At 48.0% G+C, this 22,317-nt stretch overlaps 2 long non-coding RNA genes across 2 annotated transcripts in view; one reads left to right on the forward strand and one right to left on the reverse strand.

The window, feature by feature from the left end:
* Positions 1 to 22,317, forward strand: part of LOC147573045 (uncharacterized) — a 334,969-nt gene that overhangs the window by 260,438 nt on the left and 52,214 nt on the right. The gene's annotated exons all lie outside the window — the stretch shown is intronic.
* On the reverse strand, positions 3,194 to 6,371 carry LOC147573046 (uncharacterized). The gene is made up of 2 exons (XR_015245516.1): positions 5,242 to 6,371; positions 3,194 to 3,481 (listed from the first exon to the last, which is right to left on the reverse strand). It is a non-coding gene; the product is annotated as an uncharacterized LOC147573046 (long non-coding RNA).

Here is a 22,317-nt window from a genome sequence, read left to right on the forward strand (position 1 = left end):
AGTAGAAAATATATGTTATCTAAAATGCACTTCTATTTTTTCCTAAAATATCTTCTTTTGAATCTATATTTTCTTTCCTCTTTTTTTGTTGAAATATCTTTCCATGGGACTCAAGTTGGTTTCTTATCTTATTTTTCAGCCTTGATGGGAGATATTTCTATCCTTACCTAATATTTGTGAAAGACAGTATGAAGGATCTCCATAAGTTCTTTACTGTCCCTCTGGATGCTTCTATAGCATCGATTTTTTTCATTACAGGATCTGACGGACTGTATGAATTGAATTGGACTAGATAAGAATCCAGGTGCTAAAGGAGCTCTCTGCCTTGTTTTTTCTTTGTGTTTGGTAAAGCCACTGAGCTAGGCACCAATGATCTTTATTTTATGTTCTATGAAACTTGACCTCTGCTTCAAGTAGATACTGTGGCTCTACTGACCTTCCCAGTGACACTCTCAAACAGGGGAAGTCATGGAGGAGGCTTGTTTTCCAGCTTCCTGTTGGATGTTACCATTTTTGACCATGGAAGCAGCTGCGGTTTGATTAATGAATGAAATTCATGTGTAGAACTTGTCCCACGTACCATGACTTAGCCTTCCCCCTAGACATCACCTCTCCACATTTGAAGAGCAATGTAGTGTTCTTCTAAATTTCCGCAACTCTTGCGGTCCTCTCTGCCTTCCTATATTAGTCAGGTTCTCTGGAGAAACAGAACCAATAAGATATATAGAGAGATATAAGAGGAGATTTATTATGGGAATTGGCTCACACGATTATGAAGGCTGAGAAGCTCCACGATACACCATCTGCAAGTTGGAAAACCAAGAAAACTAGTGCAATTCAGTCAGAGTTTTAAGGCCTGAGAAGGGGGTGGGGGGGGTCAACTGCTATAAGTCCCAGGATCTGAAGGCCTGAGAACCAGGAACTCAGATGGCCAAGGCCTGGAGAAGAGGATGTCTCAGCTCAAGAAAGGAGAGAAAGAATTCACCCTTCCTCTGCTTTTTTGCTGTATTTGGACCCTCAACAGATTGTATGGTGTCCACCCACATTGGTAAGGGTGGATCTTCTCTACTTAGTCTACTGATTCAAGTGTTAATCTCCTTTAGAGAAACCGTCACAGACACACCCAGAAATAATGTTTTACTAGCAATCTACGCATCACTTAGCTCGGCCAAGTGGACACATAAAATTAACCACCACGCTTGTTTTAATGTGGTTCTACTTCTCCGACTCTAGGAGAAATGCCCTGAGGTTTGTAGCAGATGCGTGCCATTTTCCCTGCTTGCCCTTAGAGATGTCTTTGTGTACTTCCTGGGTCATTTTAGGCAAGACTTTGGACACTGAGAGAAGAAAGAGGAGAAAAGTTAAACCACTGTGTTTGGAGCTCCATAACCCCATGCCTTAGTAGGAAAATTAACACATCTTTGTTGGATGAATGGACAGGTAGAGGGAGGAGATCCAAAACATTGGGTGATTTTCCCAAGTCTTCACAGATCCTATGGGATCTGTGACTCTCTGCTCCCTTTCATAGGGTTCTTGTTCGGATTCTATTCATGCTTCAAAGGCTGGATTAAACACCTCTTTTTCCTGTAAAGCTTTTTCTGTTCCCTAAGTCTAAAGTAGTTTTTCCCACACTGAGCTCCCAAAGTACTTTTCTCTGTCTCTCTCTTATTCCTTTGATCTTTGTGTTATAGTTATTTATGGACCTGTCTTATTTCACCTATACCTTCAACAAGATAAAAAAATAAAATAAAAAAAACTTTTTAGAGGGAGCAGACTGTAATACCCTCTGGCATATTTATAGGGTTTAAGATGAACAGAGGAGAGGTAAGTCTGAATTAAGTCAGCCCGTGGTAAAAACAGGCAGTGGCCCTCGGGCCGTAGTTTATCAACCCCCCGTTCTACATCCTGGACTTCTCGACCAGGAAAATGGAAAGCGGGGAGGATTTTCTGCTCTGCTGTGCACATGCACTTGACAGGCCAGCTGACCGCTGAGAAAGGCGGAGAGGTCACTTCTCCAACCGACCGGCACCACCTCTGTACCGGAGTAGCAGTTTCCTTCAACCAACAGCGGAATAGGGTCTATTGAAAATCTTGGCAGTAACATCGGGAAGAAAATTTGCACCTCCACTCTGATTATTATCAAATGCTGTAGGCAAAGTGGCCTGATTTCTCCGTTAAGTCAGCATGGAAACATCTTGTAAGACAATCTTTAAAAATTCCAATAGCAAGCACCCCCCTGTGGAATATTTTAAAGAGGTCCCATCTGTGATTTTCCTCTAGCAGACCTAGGTTCCAGCTCGGACAGCTGTTTGCAGGATCGTATGGCAGCTAACTCTGCAAACTGACCTACTTCTTCCAAAGTCAGCTTTTGCAAATTGCGTGGTTCGAACAAGCCCTGTGTGTGTGACAGGTTTCCTTTTCAGATCTTGCAACCTGGCTGCTATTTCATCGTTGGCAACTTCGAGATTCGCCTTGATGCTTCCCCAGGTTTTACAGAAGCTCTCAAGGAAAAAATAGGCAATCAATAAAAAAAATAAAAAAAAAAAAAAAAAAATAGGCACATGCTGAACACAAGTGAGGTTTTGCTGGGCTCTAATCATAGCCTCCCAGGTTACACCCTCTTCTAGGGCCGGAGGCATGTCTCATTCATTCATCTTGGTATCGTCCATAGAGCTCAGTATGATGTCATTCATGGGGTAGCTGCCCAATCAATATCTGAATATCCATGCAGTGAATATGTGCATGTACAAGGGCGTGGGGGGGCGGGGGATGACAAGGAATGAGGAGGACAAATAGGGAATGCGTGGGCAGGAGAGGATGCTTTCCTTTGTTTATTTCTCTGGTTGATCGGCTTCATTCATTCATTCATTCACTCATTCACTCATTGATAAATACTTATTGATCCCCTTCTCTGTGCCGGGTAATCGTGTAGTTATTGGACATCCCCAATCGCCATCGGATGCAGAGAATCTGTTGGGTCAACACTGGACATAATTTCATGAAGGCCTTATGTGGGACTTGATTCTTAAGCTAAAGGTGAATATTCAAATTCTGAATACGATTCTTCCTCATACCCCTGCCTTCATCGCGAATAAAAATCACAGCTGTTTTCATATCGTTTTACTGTTGTTGGAGGTGTATAAACACATTATGTGTACTCTTCCTCACTTTGAAATTAAGGTAGTTAGTAGACTCACTGTTGGATCATTTTTATTTAATGTGTTAATTAAAAGCACATATATTACCATATTACAGATTTGGGTTTCTTTTTGAATCTTGATAACTGTATTTCAATACAGTTTCCTCTATATATTTTATGTTATGCCTTTAAAAACATTATTTTGAGAAGGAGTTTACAGGTTTCACCCAACTCGTAAAGGGGCCCACGGCATAAAAAACGATGAAGGATCTCTGCTTTAGGATCATATAACATTTCTGCCGTAAGAATCTCAAAGCAGAGAACACGTTAATCTTCATTAGCCTTGAATGGAATAGAGAATGGTTAATCATTATTTTTCCTGTTAGCTTCTTTTCCAATTTTTTTGAAGTATAACTGACAAATTAAAATAATATATATTTAAGATGGACAACTCAATGTTTTGATATATGTAAGAGAGAGAGAGAGCAGGGGAGGGGCAGAGAGAGAGGGAGAGAGAGAGACTCCCAACTGTCAGCAAGGAGCCTGACTCAGGGCTCAGACTCACGAACGACAAGATCACGACCTGAGCCGAAGTCAGATACTTAATCCACTGAGCCACCCAGGTGCCCCCATAGTTGTTTTTTTCTTTTCTTTCTTTCTTTTCATTTTCTTTCTGTGTGTGTGTGTGTGTGTGCTGAGAACACTTAAAATCTACTGTCTTAGCAAATTTCAAGGGTACAATACAGTTTTGAAAACTATAGTCACATCGTTATACACATCGCTATAAATTGGGAGATGTTGGTCAAAGGGTACAAAGTTTTGGTTATGCAAGATAGATAAATTCTGGAGTTCTATTCCTGTTCATTTGGAATGTCTTTTGAGATCTTTGAAATCTTGGATGGTGATCACCGGGAACCAGAATGGTTATACCACCACCAATACGTAGTATAGTCCAAGTTCCTTGGTTTGCACCTCCTCCCTCCACCAAAGGTGAATTGTGTGTTGACACAACCCTGGACAGGCTCACAGAGCTTTCCCAAGTTTTTCCCTCATAATGGCCAACACTTAACCAAGTACTTACAATGTTCCAGTAAGTTGTAAACAACTTACACATTTTTTTTTTTTTTAATTTTTTTCAACGTTTTTTATTTATTTTTGGGACAGAGAGAGACAGAGCATGAACGGGGGAGGGTCAGAGAGAGAGGGAGACACAGAATCGGAAACAGGCTCCAGGCTCTGAGCCATCAGCCCAGAGCCCGACGCGGGGCCCAAACCCACGGACCGCGAGATCGTGACCTGGCTGAAGTCGGACGCTCAACCGACTGCGCCACCCAGGCGCCCCAACAACTTACACATTTAATACACTCGATCTCTGTAAAAGAATGGCCAAGAAGATGCTATCAGTATCTCCATTTTAAAAATAAAGAAACTGAGACACAGAGAGGGTAAATAACTTGTCCAAGGTCCCAGAGCTGGGAACCTCATGAAGGCTGGCTCCAAAGCCCAAACACTTACCCTTTCTGTTATGCTGATTTGCCTGGGTTAGGTACATAATTCCAGCCCCCCGGCTTGGTATGGGGAGACAGGATCTCCATTCCCACCACGGGTAAACCTTCATCCCCCCATTTCCTACAGGAAAGTATATTTCTGTCCCTTCCGGGGTGTATGATATGGTCTTCACTGAATACTGTGAACTTCCTCTGTGCTTTCGGCCCAAGGCAGCCTTTTGGAGGGAGATTTGGGAGGCAGAGATTTTTGGTTTTTTATTTTTGCTTATTGGTTGTATGTCTCTTTCTTTATTTCTTTATCTTTTTTTTTAAATTTTTTTTAACATTTATTTATTTTTGAGACAGAGAGCATGAACAGGGAGGGTCAGAGAAAGAGGGAGACACAGAGTCTGAAACAAGCTCCAGGCTCTGAGCTGTCAGCACAGAGCCCGACGCGGGGCTCGAACCCACGGACCGTGAGATCATGACCTGAGCCGAAGTCGGACGCTTAACCGACTGAGTCACCCAGGCGCCCCTCTTTACCTATTTTTCAAAGCATTTGATTGCTCATTTCTATGTGTTGATTTGGAGGGTAGAGATCTCTGATGTACTCACCTTACCATCTTGCTTAGAATCTTCGATCCACTTTGACTCCGTGCCTGAAAGGCGTTTCTGTTGCCAGAAACAGGTTTCTAAGAAATGGGTTGAATGGCTCCCTGATTCCTGCAGAAGGAAGTACATATTCTTCAACACGGCAGACAAACTTGGTTGCATCCAACCTTTCCACTTTCCTTCCCTCGCCCCACATTCCCATCACAACAGACGATTTGCTTTCTTCTCACAAAGTCTGATCAGTTAATGCCATGAGTTAATACTCAAGGCCCAGTTAAAAAATCATTTTCTCTCTGTAGCTTTCCCTGAGGCAGATTAATTACCCTTCATCTATATTTCCAAGCACTTTAAGCGATGGTCTATTATAGCATTTAATCACACGGTACCCTAGATTAAGTGCCTTTCTTCCCTACCTGACTTTGAGTCCCTCTAAAATGTGATGATCTATCCTTTCTCTGCAGAGACTCCTGACCTAGTATACGGTATGTGCTCAATATGTGTAGTTTGTTGGATTAGAACTGATACTCATCTGTCACTCTTCCTGAAAGCTTATTTCTGATATATATTCCGGGTCATTCCTTCGGGGCAGCTGATCGAAACCCGTACAGGACCAGAGGCTAGAAGTTGAATACAGAATGAATTAGGCTTGATTCATACGGTCACAGATTCTCAGACCAAGAAGGCATGTTAAGAGCTGTGTAGTCCAATCGTGCTGACACTCTGTGACTTCCCAACCTAGCAATCCCCTCGAATTTGACTTCCGTCCGGCGTGTCTTCATCCCACCCGCTCAGTGTGGCAACAGCTGCCTTTTTTCTGGTGTTGTATCTCCGCTCCCTCTCTGGGGCCTCCAAGCCCTGCGAAGTTCGAAAGCAATGGAAAAGGATTCAGCGTCCAGCGTTTCTCGGATGCCTTCCAGCCTCCAGTCACTGCCCTTCCAAACCGGCTGCTGATGACTGAGTTCTGGCAAGATCCCTTCTGTTTATTTTCTACTGTCGTTTTAGGAAGGAGAGTTTGACTGGCTTCTGTCGTGCCCCTTCGTTTTGGCTCCTTTTGTACTCTATCTGGGAGAAATGCCTTGACTCTCTCGCACCTGGATGGCGTGCTCTCCTAGGTCTGCTGCTAATGGCAGAGTTTTCTCCTCTTTTTATATCCCTCTGATGACGGCAGTGAGACCTGGAAAAGGGGGCCGAGTGTAAGACTTGGTCAGCTAGGGTGGCGGGGGCAGATACCCTCTTCTACCCCCAGCCTCATTCTTCCCCAGAAAAGAGCAAAGCTAATCATGTGTGGTTAAGGTCAAGGACGCTGACTGGGTCCCGTTTGGCAATGAGCAGAAGTCACACATGCTGAAGGTCCTACACGTGCTTACGACTCTCTGTCCTTCTTTACTCTGGGCATCTATGACCTTCTCCGGCATCCTTCACCCCGTCCTCCTCGCCGCCTGAGCACCTTTGTGCCTTTTCGACTCATCGGTCAGAACAGGGAGACTTCAAGACGTGAGTTCGGGGCTTTATAGGAGAGAGAGAGACCCCGTGGACAACAGCACCGTAACCCAGCTCGTTGGAAAGACGTGCTGAGTGTGCAGCATGTGGCCTGATGGTAAGATTTTAATGACGTTTGATTCCCCCGACCCCTGTCCCTTGCGCATACAGCTCCATCCGGAAGAACCCACCACACAGCCCATTCTGCCGGAATCGGGCCAAAGCCGGTGTTATCACAGCTCTGAAGGGAAGCTTCCATTTTGTGCAGACTCCACGTGAAGGGCCCTGAGAAGATCTGGCTTCTTCTTCTCTGTGCGAGGGGGATCGTTCCGTGCCTAGCGGCCCTCTGGACGCCCATGGGGGAAGTGGTCAAGGAGAAAAATCGTGCAGGCTTTCAGCAAAGGCGGAGGCTGGGAACTAGTTTTAGGGATGGAAAGACCCTGATGGGAGGACTTCGCGCCATCAGAATGACGCTGTTCTTTCCCCCACAGAAGAAACGGCATTTGCTTCAGATTCGTCTCTCTCCAGCGTGTCTGCTTTGGAAACCAGGAGAAGTGAGGGTGTTGTGCCCAGCGCAGAAAAACAGACATCTGCCACTCATGGTCACACACCATCAATTCAGCCAAATAACTTCATTCTCCAAATGCGTGACACCTCTTACATTTGGACAGCTGTCACCAAATAGACACGGACTCAGGGGCCTTCCCAGACAAATCCTCTGCTGAAGCAGAGCTGTGTGTGGGGGGGGGAGGAGGTGGGCCTGTTCGGAGGGCTGAGGTTTGCAGCCAGAGGGAGTTCACTTAAACTTCCAGAAGGCACTGTCTGCGTGTGGTACCCTCCGTCGTTCCTGGTTTTATGTGGTTTCCCCGGGGCATATAAGAGACAGGAAATGGTTGTGCTGAAAAGGAGGCAGCTGTGATATTGTGGAAAAAAAGATCTAAGTGCCAGAGATAAAATGGTGAGTGTAAACAGACCTGAAAGCGACAGTGTAGTGTAAGTCTCTTCTCGCATCGTCCCACAGACGTTTAAAATGGAATCTCCAAATTGAAATGGGTGTGCACACTTGGTTCTCACCGCGGAAGTTCCTGTATCAAAATGCGCAAGGCAAAAACCTCGGAAATGATATATGATGAAGCCTCTAATCTCTGAAATTCTGGGTGAAAGTCAGGGACAGAGTCTGACGTCGGTTCACCTCCCGCGGACCTCGGGGCCGACGACCAGCAGCTCTGTGCTCACAAATGGTGGGATCTGGCAAAAATCACATCATCCCCGACTCCCAATTTCCTTATTTTTTTACTCTTGGCAAAATGGGGATCATAAAACCTATTTGACAAACCTCCGACGAACCGGTATCTCCCAATGTAAGTCCAAAGTGTTGTAAACAAATAGTTCTGTTATCCAAGCCGTGTCCCGAGAGAGACTGGGGAATCAGAGCTGCTACTTGTCGCCCTGCAAGAACCCAGCGCCGCAGCTTGGGTGAGGGTTCTCCCTTCCCCGGGGCAGGACACGGGGAGGAAAATTAAAGATAAAAACGAGGCACCAAGTCACGAGGAGAAGCCCCTTCCCCAGACACTGTGCACAGACCCGGCAGCGACCCGACCGTTCGCCCCAGTCCGAGGCCAGTCTGGGGGGCACGGTGGCGGGGGACAGAGTGCTCGGTGGCCTCTTATCTGGGGACTGGCCTCCTTCCCAGCCACGGGAAAAGGAAAAGCGTATCATGGGAAGATGTGGAGAGAAACCACCGTGCCGCTGACTTCTGCTCCGGCGTCTGGAGCTCGCCGTAGACCAATCTTTGCCCAGTCGTTCGTGGAATACGACGTCCGGTGTGCGAAAGTCTGCTTTCTCGGTGAATTCTCTTGCGGTCAGGGGATTCGGAATTACCAATCCCCGTGGGCAGACGAAGAAGCCGGGTGTCTTTGTGGTAGCCTGGTAGAGGCTTTGGGGGACTCGTGGGAGCGTCTCTCCCGTCCCCGCTTCAACGGCGAGTGTCGTGTCTGCCCCCGCGCTGAACCCGAGCCCGGCACTTGTCAACAATTCTCCGTTTCTCCTAATAAAGAGGGGCAGCAGGGACTCAGAAGCACGATGATGAATGTCCACCTACAGGTGAAAATCAATGAAGCTTAGGGAGCGAGCCCTCCTTGCCTCTTCGGGTTCCTGGTGTCTCCGGCTGCTCCTTGGATAGCGAGTGCGTAAGGCCGGCCTCTGCTTTTGTTTCGTGGCCTTTGCCTCCAGGTCCGCGACTTCTCCTCTCCTGCCTTTAATGGAGACATTTGTCACTGGATTTAGGTCCCACATGGGTCACCCGGAATGATCGCATCTCAAGATCTTTAACTTAATTATATCTGCAAAGACTCTTTTCCTAAAGAAAGTAACCTTCATGGGGGGTGGACATTAAGACTTGGACATATCTTTTTGGGGGGGGGACATATCTTTTACAAGGATGAAATTACATCGGCTCATGTACAGCCATTAGCACAATGTCTGCTGCGCAGTAAGGTCTCCAAGACGGAAGCTTAAAACATTTTTAAAAGATGGGGCGCCCGGGGGGCTCAGTCGGTCGAGCGGCCGACCTCGGCTCAGGTCATGATCTCACGGTTCACGAGTTCGAGCCCCGAGCCGGGCTCCGCGCGGACAGCTCGGAGCCTGGCACCTGCTTCGGATTCTGCATCTCCCTCTCTCTCTCTCTGAGCATTCTCTCTCTCTCTCTCTCTCTCTCTCTCTCAAAAATAAATAAACATTAAAAAATTTTTTTTAAAACATTATAAAAGAAGCTAGTCATGGTAAATGGTGGGAATAGTATTCAAACTAGGATATGCCTGGTCCTAAACCCATGTTCTTTTTATTGTACCATAAAATATGGAGCAGGGACTCTGGGACACTTACGTGATCTATTTTCTCCGCACAGAATGCTTCCTCCTCCTCCTCCTCCTCCTCCTTCTGCTCTTCCCTTCAGTAAAGTCTCTATTGAGCCAAAATTCACATATCATACAATTTGCCTATTTAAAGTGTACAATTCAGGCACCTGAGTGGTTCAGTGGGGTAAGCGTCCGACTTGATTTCAGCTCAGGCCAGGATCTCACCGTTCACGAGTTCGAGCCCCGCGTGGGGCTCTGTGCTGAGCGCACGAAGCCTGCTTGGAATGCCCTCTCTTCTCTCTGTCCTTCCCCTGCTCTCTCTCTCTCTCATAAATAAACAAACAGGGGCGCCTGGGTGGCGCAGTCGGTTAAGCGTCCGACTTCAGCCAGGTCACGATCTCGCCGTCCGTGAGTTCGAGCCCCGCGTCGGGCTCTGGGCTGAATGCTCAGACCCTGGAGCCTGTTTCCGATTCTGTGTCTCCCTCTCTCTCTGCCCCTTCCCCGTTCATGCTCTGTCTCTCTCTGTCCCAAAAAATAAATAAAAAACGTTGAAAATAAATAAATAAATAAATAAATAAATAAATAAACATTTTAAAATTTGCAATTCAATGGTTGTCAGTATATTCACATAGTGATGTGACCCTCACCACACTTTTAGAATCTTTTTATCCTTACCCCCCAAAAAAACTCTGTACCCATTAGCAGTCACCCACCTTGCTCGTGGGTTCGAGCCCCACGTCTGCGCTGATGGTTCAGAGCCTGAAGACTGCTTCAAGTTCTGTGTCTCCCTCTCTCTCTCTGTCTCTCTCTCAAAAATGAATAAACGTTAAAAAAAAATTAAAATATCTTTTATTATATTAGAGAGAGAGAGAGTATGTGAATGAGGGACAGGGGAAGAGGAAGAGAGGGAGAGAGAGAGAAAGAAAGAGAGAATTCTAAGGAGGCTCCATGCTCCGTGCGGAGCTCAGAGCTTGATCCCACACCCCTGAGATCATGACCTGAGCCAAAATCAAGAGTCTGACAACCGACTGAGCCATTCAGGTGGCCCTCCTTTTTTTTTTTTTTTAAGTAGGCTCCACGCCCAATGCAAAGCCCAATGCAAAGCTGGAACTCACAACCCTGAGATCAAGACCTGAGCTGAGATCGAGTCAGATGATTGACTGAGCCGCCCGGGAGCCCCCAATTTCTGTTTTGTTGTTTTTTTTTAATGTTTATTTTTGAGAGAGAGAGAGAGAGACAGAGCATGAGCAGAGGAGAGGCAGAGAGAGAGGGAGACACAGAATCGGAAGCAGGCTCCAGGCTCTGAGCTGTCTGCACAGAGCCCGACGCGGGGCTCGAACTCACAACCTGTGAGGTCATGACCCGAGCCGAAGTCGGACGCTTAACCGACTGAGCCACCCAGGCGCCCCTCTCTGTTTTTTTCTACTACTACTTGTGCTAACTTCCTAACTTCCTCAGGTCCCTCTGCATCATTCTCCTCATAGCTTTTATGTTTCTGAAATTGTATTTACTTATTGGAATGCCTGCCTATTTTCTGTCTGCACTAGACGAGAAGCACTCTGAGGGCAGAAGCTTGTCTGTTACGCTTACTGTTCCTTCCCCATGGCCTGAGGGGGAAAAAAAAGTCCTTTACCCAAAGTAGACACTTGATAAATATTTTACATGACTGAATATAAGATCGGTATTATACGGTCTCAGAAAAAAAGCGGGACTGCAAGGGACAACATGTTAGCCATGAGAAACCTGCAGGATCGATTTGGTCGTTTATTTATTCGCTCCCCAAAAGTCAGGTTTAGAAGCGATCCCTGCAAGCATCCTTTCTCACCTGGAACCCCTGCGCTGGGCATTCTGGGAAAGCAGGTGCGCAAAGGTTGCCTGGGGCAGGGTTTGGGCTGCTCGTATGGAAATGAGGCTGAGCCACATTAGGTGACATCTGCTCACTGAAAGCAGCCAAAGGCACCGGCAGCCTCACACAGCTTCATTCGGGGCACTGACAGCCACCGCGAGTCCCCGAAGAGCTCTAACTTGGATGCGGTCAGTGGCAAACCCAACAGTTGCTCAACTCCGCAAGCTAATTGATCGTTGTTTGGCTGTTAGCGTCACTTACCTCCTACCTCACATTCCAGGCTCCACCCCCTCTCTGCCCATGGACCATCATTCACAGGGTTTGTTTTCAGATGGTTTCCTTTCCTGGTTAACTTTGTAAAAAGAATGTACTTGGCCCATTTCACTCCAAAGGGAAGGCTCGTAAATGGCTCATTTTATCTTCTCCGAATCCCAGGTCTGTGGCCGCCTCTTATTGCAACAACTTAGAGGCTCCTGGAAGGGTTTTATGCCAGAGAATAATGTGAAGAAGGTAATTGAACCGGGAAGAGTGCTGTTGCCAAAATGTTAGCCCCTGACTCCTCCAGGCATGGTCAGAGGGCCCTTCACTTGTAAACTCAGTTCAGTCCAATCCCTTAGCCCAAAATCATGAGGGACCTCGCCTGGAGGTCCACTAGGAACCTCCGCTTTATCTGTTGGTGGGGAGAAAGATCTGGAATAGACTGCAGTTGGTGGACCTGGAAGAAATCGCTGAGTTTATCTAAGGCCCAGTCTCTATGATTGTTTGCCTTCTTTTCCCGCCTCGGATTCCAGTTCCACGCCATAGCCAGAGCGCTCTATCTAGTGGCCCCTGTCAAACTCTAAATCTTACTGTGTTTAGGCCAGAAATTCTCCTTATCGTCGGTCTTTTGCCCACCGGGATTACCTGGGGAGTCCTTCCAAAGGACTAAGGCCCAGGACTAACTCCAGACAAATGAAGTCATAATCTCTGGGTGTGGAGACCAGGCCTCTGACATTTCAAAAGCCCCCTTGGTGATCCCAACGTACCGCCAGAAGGAAAGACCTTGTTCGGTCTCAGGTGACGGCAGGGGATATTGGAAGGCACTGCTTTCTAGTAACTCCATTGCCAATGCCTGCCTGACATTGAGCATCAGCGAATAGGCTAGCGCAAGTCTGAGAGCGTCACTCTCTTGTGGGTTTCACGGCAGTGCCTCAGTCTCCCAACGTGCCTCGTACTGGTTTCCTTCACCTCCCTGTTGACCCAGTTTCTGAGGAGCTAAGTGTGCCTGAGGGCTCCAGACCGTTAGGTGGGGGCTGAGCTTGAGGCTAAAGTTGAGTCTATGGCCTTGAGGAGGATCGCTGGGAGGACTACCGCATGAGCAACCAAGTTGGGAACCCAGACTCTTGAATGAAACAAATATTGGGTGGACGTATATTGCTGGAAGGGCTGCGTTTCAGATTGTGTGGGCATTGAGAGTCAGCTGGAACTCTGAGTCTGATTCCTGGTGTCTGATTACCAGCAACTTACGGCAAGACAGTTCTCAGCGGTGGCTTATTGCTTTGGGTTCTTCCAGAAGTTGGTGCCTGTTCCATTCTGTTGTTGGTCCGTCCGTTTCAGATTGAGACAAATATATTGGTTATACTGGAGCTGCAGGGACTACAGAGTCTAAGGTGTATGACTCTTTCAACGCTAATTAGGCCATGGTAGCAAGAGGTCCAACCGCCAGAATATTGAGGAGTCCGACGGGTGGAGGTTATAGAATGGAAAGATGCGCTCGTCATGGCTGAAGAGTGGCCAGGGCTCTGGACAGTACCCTGGGTTTGAGTTTGAGGCTAAAGGTGGGTCTAGAGAATTTAGCAGGAGAGGGTGATGGAATGGCCAATTAAGCTGGACGCCCTATCTCTTGAATGGAATGAGCATTGAGTAGAGCTCCATATTCCAGAAGCTTTCTGCACTCTGTGGGCTCTCGGGGATATCCTGGCACCGAGTCCAGGGATGAGTATGTGATCGCCAGCGACAGAGCCTGGGGAGGGACAGGGATGGGGGAGACAGCCGGAGGCCCGGCTATTGTCTCGGCTCTATTTTCTGAGAGTGAATTCATCGCGATTCCCACTGGTCTGGGGGTGGAGACTATTAAGAGACTCTGTGCCCCCGAGGAAGTCTGCTCTGGAACTGGGGCAGGTTCAACCAGTAGGTGGGAGGTCTCTGTGCCACCAAATTTGGAATTTCAGGACAGGCGGCAGTGAGGCTGGCCAGAGATGGGGAGTCAGAGACAGCCAGCTCCTTCTCAGTGTGTGTGGGGTTAACCTTCTGGTCCCTCTCCTCCTGTTCTTTCCCTGTTCCCCACAGTATTCAAATTCCAGCCAACAGCTAGACTCCACAGGGGTGAGAGCACTCTTTAAAGGCAAAAGTAAAGACCTCATTAAATCGAAGAATCCAGAGAATAGAATGAATAGAAATGAAACACTTTCAGCTACCCCTCAGGAGGCCCCAGCAGAATAGCACTTCTCAGTGGAAAGCATTAGCACGGAGGTAATTCCTTAATGGACTACGTCTCTACAGTGCCCCCAGAGGCCCAGGGACACGGGTGGGGGCTGGGAGAGTCCCTCCCTGCCCCTGAAATTCAGCCCCAGACGCGCGCAGTCCCAGGGCTGCAGGGGATGGAACCTGGGCCCGGCTGTGCCGGGCCGGGAGAATCAGGTCTCAAACCAACCTTTCCAACTTCTCGCCTGCTCTCCCAGAGAGTTGTGCGGGCGGCCCTCACAGCAGGCCTGGCTTTTCAGTCTGAGGTGCTGGAATTTAGAAAGGGATGACAGATATTTAAATAATTTCCGTTATCTGGGTGACCTGGCGATGCTAGATGAAGGAAAACCTCTTCTTGGGCCAAAGGGCTCCCCGTGTAAAGAAAATGAGCCTTTTTACCTGACCTGGAGCCCAGGTGGCAGTGCTGAGGTCCTGAGCCACCTAGAACCAAGGCCACTGGGAAAGGCAGCCGGGTGGGGTGGGAAGCGAAGGGCCTCATTCGGGAGACCTGGCTCCGAATCCTAACTTCAATGTTCAATTGCTGTATGATGTGACGCCTTAAACCTCCGTAGCGTTTGGTAAGTTTTGTTATTGTGTTGGGCATACCAAGGGGCTATCTCACAGGGTGTGCTATGAAGGTGAAATGAATAAGATATTTGAAGGAGTTGGATGGTTTACTCTCACGAAGAGCGGACATCATCACTTGTGCACGCGAGGCTGTGCAGAAGACCTTCTCGGGAGTAGATGTTAGCGAAAAGACAACACGCCCAATGTGGAGTCGCTCATGCTAAGCCCCGCATCACCAAAAAGAAACTTGCTTTCCTTACAGTTTCAGCTCTCCCAGAAATAGGATCTTAAACCAGCCTCTCAGGACTCGCCCAATGTGTTAGGTCATCTGCTTGACAAAGCCCTGCCACTCTCGATGGGGACAGTGACTTTGCAATAACCCATCCGCTTGTTGCCTAGGAGGACTTCCTTGGTTCTGCCCCGCTCTGCCTGCAAAATCTCTTGCCTTGTACAGCTCTTAGGAACTCCTTTCCATCCGTCAAATTCACGAATTGCTGAATAAAGTCAATAAGATCTTTCAAATTCGCTCAGCGGAAATTAGTTTTTTAACGTGGATAATACTTGTGAAGCCTTTATTGTGTGCTGGGCGCTGGGCTCTGATCTTTGCACGCGTGAGCATATTGAATCCTCCTAGTGATGCTGTGGGTAAAGTATTTTTCTTCTGCCCATTTTACCTGTGAGAAAACAAAGGCTCAGGATAGGTAAGCAATCCGCTCAAGAACACACACCTAGAAAGGGCAGAGTTAGGACCTGAACCCGAACGTGGCACCCCTGTGCCACATTGTCACCCAGCTGAACGAAGATGCAAGGCTCCCAAAAGCTTCCCATGGCCGCTCGGGGGAATAGAGTAATGCCACAGTTGCGTGAGGAGCGGATGGTTTTGAAAGCTGGAATTATCTCCAGATTTTCAGGGTCTGTGAATGGTCCGCCTAATGTTTGGCATGCATATGTGCTAAATGACTTTTTGGTTAAATGCATCTGGGATAGACAGACTTTTGGGATGGCCCCGGTGACCCCCATCTCCTTGGGTCATGCCCTTAGGTAACCTTTCCTCTCGAGTGCAGGCTGGAGCTGGTGACTTACTTTTTTTTTTTTTAATGTTTATTTATTTATTTTGAGAGAGAGCGAGAGTGGGGGAGGGGAAGAGAGAGTGGGGGAGAATGGGGGAGCCCAGTGTGGGGCTCAAACTCATGAACCGTGAGATCACGACCTGAACCGAAATCTAGTTGGACTTCAACCGACTGAGCCAGTCGAGTGCTCTTGGTGACCTAGTTCTAATGAATGGGATACAACAGATGTGATGGGATGCCACTCTATCGGTTTTCTATCACTGCATGTGTTCTGGCCACATAACAATATACCATAGATGAGTGGCTTCAACAACCAGAAGTTGTTTTCTCAGTCTGGAACCCAAAAGTCCAAGATCGAGGCTCCAGCCAATTTGGTTTGGGGCAAGAGCTCTCTTCCCGGGTCGCAGACAGGCATCTCCTGGCTGTGGCCCCACATGGCCTTTCCTCGGTGAGTGCACCCAGAGAGAGCAAGGGAGCCGCCGTGTCTCCTCGTTTAAGGACACTATTTCTATCAGAGCAGGACCCCACACTTAGGACCTCATTTAACCTTGATTTCCTGCATTTTGGCCCCAGTTCCACATACAGTCACATTAGGGGGCAGGGCTTCAACATGTGAATTTGGGGACGGAGGGAGGCACAATTCAGTTTATGACACGGCATCACAAATGACTACACGCATAGCCTATAACGACGTAAGAGCGTTATCTTACTATTTCCGGGAGTCAAGAGTCTGGGTATAGGCTAGCCGGGTTTTCTGCTCTAGAAGTCACAGATCTGAAGTCAAGGTGTTGGTCAGGCTGAGTCCTTGCCCACAGACTTTGGAGAAAATCCACTTCCACGTTCATTCTTGCTGTTGGCAGAATTCAGCTGTGGCCGTAGAATTGAGGCTCCTGTTCTGTTGCGGGCTGGCATCTGCATGCTGCTTTTGGTTGCCAGGGACCACCTGCATTCCTTACCACACGGCCCCTTCCATTTTCAAATCAGCGACAGCATGTCGCATCCTTCTTGTGCTTCGAGTCTCTAACTTGCTTCGTCTCTCATCATGAGACCCAGGCTTGTTAAATATATATGTGGCAGCTTCCCAAGGACTTGTGTGGTCAGGTCAGTTCCACATGATAACCTCTCTATTTTTAGGCCCACTAATTTGAAACCTTAATTACATTTGCAAACTCCTTTCGGCCCATATCACATAACGCAGGCTTGGGAGTGACATTCCATCTGATCCACGGTCCGGGAATTATACAGGATGTATGCAGCACAGGCACTCACAAGATTAGGTTGCAAAACACTGCAACTTCTGTCTTGCTCACACTTTCCCTGTCTGGCTCTTTTCTCCTGCTTGCTCCAAGGAAGCAAGTTGCCATGTTGTGGCTGCCCTGTGGAGAGCCTCAAGGGGCAGAAACTAAGGGCAATCTTAGTTCAACAGCCAACGAGGAACATATCCTGCCGACGATGGTGTGAGTGAGCTTGGAAGACGATCCCCTCGGACCCGAGCTTTGGGGCGCAACCCTTGCCACACCGTGATGGTGGCTTTGTGAGAGACCGTCAGCCAGAAGACCCAATTAAGCCACACTCAGACTCCTGAGCCGCAGAAGCTGTAAGAGAATAAATGCTGTTGCTTTAAGCCACTAAGTTTGGGGGTAACTTGTTACACAGCGTTGTATACCTAATACACTATCTCTTAACGAAAGCAGTGTGATAGGAGTATATGACCTATATATATGGATATTTCTGAGAGGCTGAGAGGGGAAATAAGAGTGATGAATGATATGCTACCCAATAACACTCCATAGCACATGACTCATATGCGTTATGTATGAAGGTGCTTGGCTTACTATAATGGCTGGTTCAGTGGCCCCCCCCTTACCTGCAGCGGATACATACTAAGACCTCCTCACGGATGCCTGAAAGTGTAGTTGGTACCAAACTTAATATATACTATGTTTTTTTTTTCTATGCATACCTACATATGATCAAGTTCAATTCATAAATTAGAGATAGTAAGAGATTAATAACAATAATCAATACTCAAATAGAATAATCATAACAGTATGTAATAAAAGTTCTATGAATGAGTGTCTCTTTCTCAAACTATGTTCTAGTCCTGGACTCACCCTTCTTCTTCTTGTGGGGACGGGAGATGAGAAAATGCCCCCGTGCTGAGACGAAGCGAGGTGAGTGACGTAGGCATGGCGTTAGGCTACTATTGACCTTCTGACGGTACATCAAAGGAGAGTCATCCACCTCCGGGGCTGCGGTTGACCGCGGGTAGCTGAACCCGCAAAAGGCAAAACCGTAGGTAAGGGGGGCAGGTTACTGTAAACAGAAGGGATTCGTGATGTCATGTGGGAGGGGATGCGCTTTGAGAGGCAGACTTCCTGGCTCGCTCAACTGTGAGGTCCTTTCTGTTTACGCAAGGCAGGGGCTCTCTTCCTTGTCCTGTGAACTGCAGTTGGGCCACACAGAAAGCATTTGGCGTTCTCTGGTCTTTAAATGGTGTGATTCGCCAGTAGTGGACAATTGGTGTCTTGGTGCCATCTGGCAACTCGTGGCTGCGCCCAGCACCATCGGCGGTCTCGGCGAGACATTCGCCACGGAGCACCTTTCCCTGGTAGAGGAGAAAATGACCGGGTTTGATTAGTTCATGAAAGAGAAGCGCACAGCCATCCAGCCCGTCTCTGACATTTATGAGCCCTAGGGCAAGAGTAAAAATGGAGGTCCGGGTACCATGAGTAAATAGTTATAAATAAAAACCTAAGTAAAATATGTTCTAGCTGCCTTCCTTGATAAATGTCACTTCTCAACAACTTAGAAGCCCGGGTCCTTATGATGTAGAGTTCTCAATACTCATTCCGTATGCAGGGAAACTCGGCTCAGCTGTCTGCCTTCCGTCGTACTCAACAATGACTCATGTGGATGCCCACCACCATACGAGAGTATGGCTGGAGGAGAACCAGGATGGGGCCTCTAAAGCACAGGGATCCCTCTCGTTCCGCTCAAGGGCAGCACCGCAGCCATTTTCCAAAAGCCTGAGGTGGATTGGTCTTCGTGAGCGAGGGGAATGAGAGGGGAGCCAAGGACCTTGCTGGAGCCACCGAACGGGCACCCAGCTGCTGGGATTGTGGGGTGAAGGGTGGCCAGACTGTGAGAGAAAACCTAGTCGATGGGGTATGTTTTCCAGTATGGGCGTGTCAGTAACAGATGCGGGTGGCTCAGCCTGAGTTAGCAACACCCAGCATGGAGTAACCACAGAAATGGGGATAGGGAGGGCCAGAGTAGGGAACACACAAACGTCCAGCGAGGGAGGAGAGCTGGACGGGGAGCCAGGTTCTCCTCCCAACCCACAGACTGAGGCAGCCCAAGGAGATGCTGTTGCCAGGATGGGGTCACCAGGTCTACACCGGACTAGCAGCAAAATGATGTGATACACTGTTCAGTTTCTTGTATTTTTCATCTCAGGTGACAGCTTGCTGAATCACCCAACTCAGCCCTCCAGAAACCTTCAAGATGCCAAGCAAAAGAAAGAACACACAGTTGGGTTCAGACCCCACCCCCATCCTAGCTTGGTGGACCTGTCCCTGCATCTGTGACCTCAGACATAACCCGAGAAGACATCGCTGCCTACCCCGTACGGTTATCATAAGAATTTAAGAGATAAGGTGCATAAAGTGTTTGGTGTGGTGCCTGGGAAACAGTAAGAGCTCGATAAACATCGGCCGTTATTGCACTAGAGTCAGCCGGTCACACAATGGTCGTCCACTTAAATTATGATCTTCTTAAGGCTAGTGGCACTAGCTGGTGTATCTCCAGAATCTGTCACATTGCCTCATTGAAAAAAAAAAACCACAACATTCATTTAGGATCCACTCTATGCCAAACACTGTGTGAGGCCAGTGATAGGCTGTGGCTAAGTATGGATTTGCTGAATCAAATAAAGAAGTCAAGGCATTGTGACATGTAATTAAGAATCCCCCGACTATCCGCAAAGCCCCTAAAGTATCTGTGACTAATTTCGAACGCTTCTTGCTTAAATGCTCACGTTTTTCTCTCCCTTTTGTAACCCTTTGGGGGAAAGGGAAAAATCTTCTTTTGCTCTCAAACAAGCTCGCATACTGCACAGATCTACAAGCCAAGATTCTGTCCATACCCATGGAAGCCTTCAGTTTCCCTGATCCCACACGGGGACACTGTTTGGCAGCGATCTGTCGTTGGGTTATTTTCTTAGCAAAATACCTCAGATACGGATTCCCAGGGGGTGAGAAACCGTTCCTTCTCAAGAGGCAGTGACGAATAGAAGCATATTTCTAAAAGAGCCGCAATACATATTCACTGCATAGCTTCCGACAGCGTCGCCTGTGTGCAAGGTATCTCCACTGATTATCGATAAACCACAAGCCAGCACCGATTCCCCATTTCATTTATAAGCATTAAGGCAGGTGGTTGGAAAGTAAAAGACAGAAGGAAAAACAGTGCATTCTATTGTTACCTGTCTCCTCCATTCGATGCGGTTTGAATGCCTCCTCCCCCAGACTATGTTGCTTTCACCACTACATCCCAAGTTCCTAGAATGGGGACGATGCCTGCCGTGGAGCGGGAACGTGATAAGCATTTGTCACGTGAGCGAGTGAATGAGGACATAAATGAACGAGTGGATCGTGCCTTGGGCATTCTTACTCTACCTGCCATCATGGCTAAGACCTGATCCACAGTGAGACGGTCTGCTCGGATCTCTCCCGGGCATCGTGCCAATGGATTTTGAAAGCATGCTTTTTCAGAATCCGAACCCTCCATTTTCAAAACGCTAACCAGAGAAGAGCAGCTTCTGTAGCTAGATGGGAGCACGACATACCTGTGCAGATACTGTGGGATGTTAATTTCCTGCGGTCTGTTTGCAGAGAGGCTCCTGCCTGAGAGCTTTAAGTGGCGTGGAGGCTGCACATCGCTCCTTTAATTTCCGGTGGGTGGAGATGCCCTCAGATGGCCTGTGGGTGGTGCCTATGGGAGAGTTCCCGGGTCCCCCTTCCTACCAGGGATACCGTGTGCCTCTCATGTAGTTCTTATCCTCCCGCCCCACCCTCTCCCCAGAGTGTAGCAAAGGACCTCAGATTAAACCAGACAAGTGAGAGGTAACAAACATCTGAAATCCTCAGGTCTGCAAAGAAGTACATTAAGATGCGTTCTAAGGATTTAGGTATAAGGTTTTGACCTTGCGAGGCATCTGCCTCACGTCAGGAAGAAATAAAATCCCGTGAGAAAGAAATAAAAATCAGGGAGTGCCCACAATGGCAAGGTGTTTGTCAGGCTGGAGGGGAAGGAGCAAACTCAGAGGTAAATGGGAAAAGAGTTAGTGGAGGGTCAGGCTCCCATCGTCCCGGGGAGCACAGGGTGGGGGTGAGGACATAACTCATGGCCCAGAAGCCATCCTTTCTGAGCACCTACTCCCAGCTCGGCGTGACAAGAGCGGAAGTCTGTGTGAAGCACAGAAGAAAAAAGTAGACACGAGAGTCAGAGATCAGACATCCGGACGGCCAACAGGTACATGAAGAGGGGCTCAGCATCAGGGAAACACAAATCGAGACCACAAGGAGCTATCACCTCACACCTGTCAAGATGGCCATCATCAAAAAGATGAGACATCGCAAGTGTTGGTGAGGGTGTGGAGGGAAAGGAACCCTCATGTGCATTCGGTGGGAATGGAAATTGGAGCGGCCATGATGGAAAATGATACGGAGGTTCCTCAAAAACACGAAAACCAGAACTACCATAGGATCCGGCAATTCCCCTTGGGGGGATACATCCAAAGGAAGTGAAAACCAGATCTCAAAAAGGTACGTACAGTCCCGAGTTCACTGTAACCCTCTTCTCAATAGCCGAGGTATGGAAACAACCCAAAGGTCTGTCAACTGATGACTGGAAACAAGATGTGGTATATGTGTGACGTGGGGAACAAAGGCAGAAGGAAAGGTAGATAAAATTAAATCTTATAAGCTGCAGCCCATTGGCAAATATTGAGGCAGAGTAGAACATTGGTCCAGGAACTCCCAACTGTTTTAAGGTTAGTGCTTTGCTGTGGGGAGGGGGGGACAGGAAGGGACAATTTTAGCTTGACAATTGCTAGGTTTCCAGGATCTGGGGACTCTTCTTTAGCATATGAAAGACCTTTTGGAAACTTCCCCTTGCCTTTACCTTCTCCCGCTCCCAAGTGTATAAACAGTCACTCCTCACAATCCCAGGGTAACTCGTTCTGCCCACAGGTGCTGTCCCCGCCGCCCCCCTCCCCCCCGGCCCCGTGCTTTAATAAAACCACCTTTTTGCACCGAAGATGTCTCAAGAAAACTTTCTTGACCATCAGCTCTGACCCTCCATCACTTCAAATAACATCGTGTATCCAGTGTAATACTGCTCAACCTGAGAAGGAAAACCTGGCATTTGCAACAGCTTGTGGACCGTGGGGGCATCGCGCTAAGTGAAATAAGCCAGACAGAAGACAGGTATCACTTCTGTGTGGAATCAAAAAAAAAAAAAAAAAGTCAAACTCATATGGAAACAGAAATTAGAAAAATGGTGGCCAGGATCCAGGAGGCGGGGGAAATCGGGAAGGGTTGATAAAAGGGTACCAACTTCCAGCTGTAAGATGAATAAGGTCTGGAGGCTTGGGTGGCTCAGTTGGTTGGTCTTCAGACTCTTGATTTTGGCTCGAGTCGTGATCCCGGGGTGTGGGATTGAGCCCCCATCGGGTTCCGCTCTGGGAGTGGGGCCT

The sequence above is a fragment of the Puma concolor genome, chromosome E3 (assembly GCF_028749965.1).
Source record: "Puma concolor isolate L17-30 chromosome E3, mPumCon1.1.hap2, whole genome shotgun sequence".
Taxonomy (NCBI): Eukaryota; Metazoa; Chordata; class Mammalia; order Carnivora; family Felidae; genus Puma; species Puma concolor.